The 2571-nt window shown below is 55.7% G+C and overlaps 1 protein-coding gene across 1 annotated transcript in view; it reads left to right on the forward strand.

The window, feature by feature from the left end:
- SIM2 (SIM bHLH transcription factor 2) overlaps nt 1-2571 on the forward strand; it is a 147047-nt gene that overhangs the window by 41792 nt on the left and 102684 nt on the right. The gene's annotated exons all lie outside the window — the stretch shown is intronic.

Genomic DNA, 2571 nt, shown 5'->3' on the forward strand with positions numbered 1-2571 from the left:
GCTGAACAAATCATTCTGCACCATGCAAGTCTGAAAGATCTGTTGGCTTATGGAAAAGTGCAGTTAGACTTTAAGCCAGGGGTCAGCAACATTTTTGAACAGTGTGCCAAAAACACCTGCAACCTCAACTTATAAGATGTTGGCATGCCCCGGGTGGACAGCAGGAGAACTGCAAGGGGCCTGACCCTTGTTGTAGCAGCTTAGGCCTAGCCCCTTCCCCACCACCCACTCCAAGGCATGTGTGTGCTGGCTGCTGGCAGTGAGTCGAGCCAGCATTCTGTGGACCCCAGTGCAGCTGCTTGTAGCCTCCTGGCTGCCTCCCATAGCTGGACCAGGCTCTGGGCAGGCCCCTGCCACCCACCACAGACCTCTTGAAGTCTCTTCCAGTCCTTTGTTCCTACAAATTAGGAATGCTTTTAAACCAGTGTCTTTCAACCTGAGGGTTGCAACCCAAAAGTGAGTCGCAAGAATATTTGAAAGCGTTGTGAGCAAGTCCCAGAAAAATGCAGGAAAACATGGGTTTTTCCTAGCAGGCTGGCAGCATTTCAGCCTGCAAGGGGCTGCTTGGGGATATTGGAGGCAGCGGGTGCATGTGCATCTGCACGCATGCATACACATGGCCAGTATGCAGCCAGGCAGGGTTGTGGGAGCAGCCCCAGCAGCTGGATGCAGGTCAGTATGTGGGCAGTAGGGGTTGGAGGTCCAGGGCTTGGAGACTGTCTGTGTGTGTGCGCACTGTGGTGGGCCAGTAGGGGGGGCTCCTGCACCTGCGCCACCCACCTCACTGCGCCCAACCACCTTCCAAGCTCCGAGTGCCTCCCTGGAGCACACCTGCTAGCCTGGGGATAACACCGCCGCCACCCAGGGTCTGGCCTGATCCTGGCACTATGCCCCCTGGGAAACACAGGCCTAGTAGTCCTTGAGGGTATTTGACCCACTTCAAGAACTTGGGGTGCTTCCCTCAGTTGGAAGCACAAGTAGTGGTCTCCCTTAGTCAGCTGAACCAAGGCGACCCCAAGGCATAATCTAGACCCACTCCCAATAAGTCTCCCATGCTATGTACAGAGGAGAACTTTATTGATTACAAGGAGTAGGTTTTGAATAGGGTACAGTGTAGTGCAATGTCAGAGAAATCCCATAGAGCAAACAGGGTGGCTGGGTAGCCTTTGATCACACATTTGAGTTACTGCAAGCTATATATCTAGTTAGATCTCAGGTAGCTTACTCGCAAGTATCATCCAGAGGCAGGGGGGGATTCCTTCTGGAGGCAGGCAGTTCCTTGATCATGAGTTTCAAGAGAGAGCAAGTTTCAGATGGTCCAGCTCCTCTCTCTAAGTTTTCATCATGGCTACTGCTCCTCCTCCTGGACAGTCCTTAATTTATATTGACCTTATGACCTCATTCACCTGGTCCAATGGAAACCAGCACCTGTTGGCTGCCAGCCAACCAATTTGAAACACATCACTGGTTGCTGGGTAGACTGTCAGGGTCTCTAGCCCCCTCCTAGTCAGGTTGGCATTGCTTAGAGCAAAAGGGACCATAAGCCCCTCACCCAGGTGTGTGATGCCGTCATGTAGGCAGACGGAGCAGGTTTCCTCCTCCCCCAGGAATGTATCCAACTCAGGGCCACATGAAGAGATGGGGTGGAGGAGTGGCCATGATAACCAAATTGTCAGGTAGCAGAGTTTTTTGGGGGAGACAGAGGTGACATTCTGCCACGTGCGCCTGGGTGTGGGTGTGGGTGTGGAGGGGTTGGGTATGTGGGAGGGAGCAGGTGCCTACCAGTACTGGGGAAAGGTGGCTGGGTACTAAGGCTTCATTAGGGCGGTGGGGGGAGGTGCCCGCCCTTCCCCCCCCGCCTCCGGAGGGGCAGGCAGGGAGCTACATGGCTGGGCCAGCAGCACCAGGGCCAGTGCCTGTACTCATAGGGGTGGGTTGGCTGGGAGACACTGCTCGGAGGACAGGTGGGGCCATGACTAGGCTGCCCGGTGCAGCACACGAGCCACCCCCGCCCAGGGCAGATGTGGATGCCACAGGCCTCCTCCAGCCTGTGCCAGGACCAGGCTCATTTCACTGCTGCCTGTGCGGGTCGGGAGCGCTCCAGGCCCCTTTTGGCGCCACGCGGGCTGTGGCCAGCAGCCCGGGCACGCTGGGTCGGAGAGAACAGGTGACACACTGGAATTAGGCATGGACACGTAATGGTTGATTCAAGATTGTTTACTTACACCGAAGATGGTCGCGGTGTAGGCTGGACAGTTTCCCAGGCACAGCTCCGCTTAGATCCTCGTTTGAGGACTCAGACAATATTCGGATCACTCCCACGGAGTTGTCGAGGCTCCGTGGATCCTTTTGCGCGCAGGGAGAGGGATACGTCAGGGTTTGCGCTTGGTGACGGGGAGAGGCTAGAGGCTGATCAGACCCCTGTTGCCTGCTTGAAATGCACTGGGTCCGATAGGCTCTGCAGCGCTTAGATATCTTCACACAGCGTGAAGTCTCCTCCTCCTGGTGTTCGTGGAGTCCTCCAACTTGGGCGGAAACCACTCAAGCCTTTTATACGGCTAGCAAGCCAAT

This window comes from Alligator sinensis, unplaced genomic scaffold, assembly GCF_000455745.1.
Source record: "Alligator sinensis unplaced genomic scaffold, ASM45574v1 scaffold69_1, whole genome shotgun sequence".
In the NCBI taxonomy this organism is placed as follows: Eukaryota; Metazoa; Chordata; order Crocodylia; family Alligatoridae; genus Alligator; species Alligator sinensis.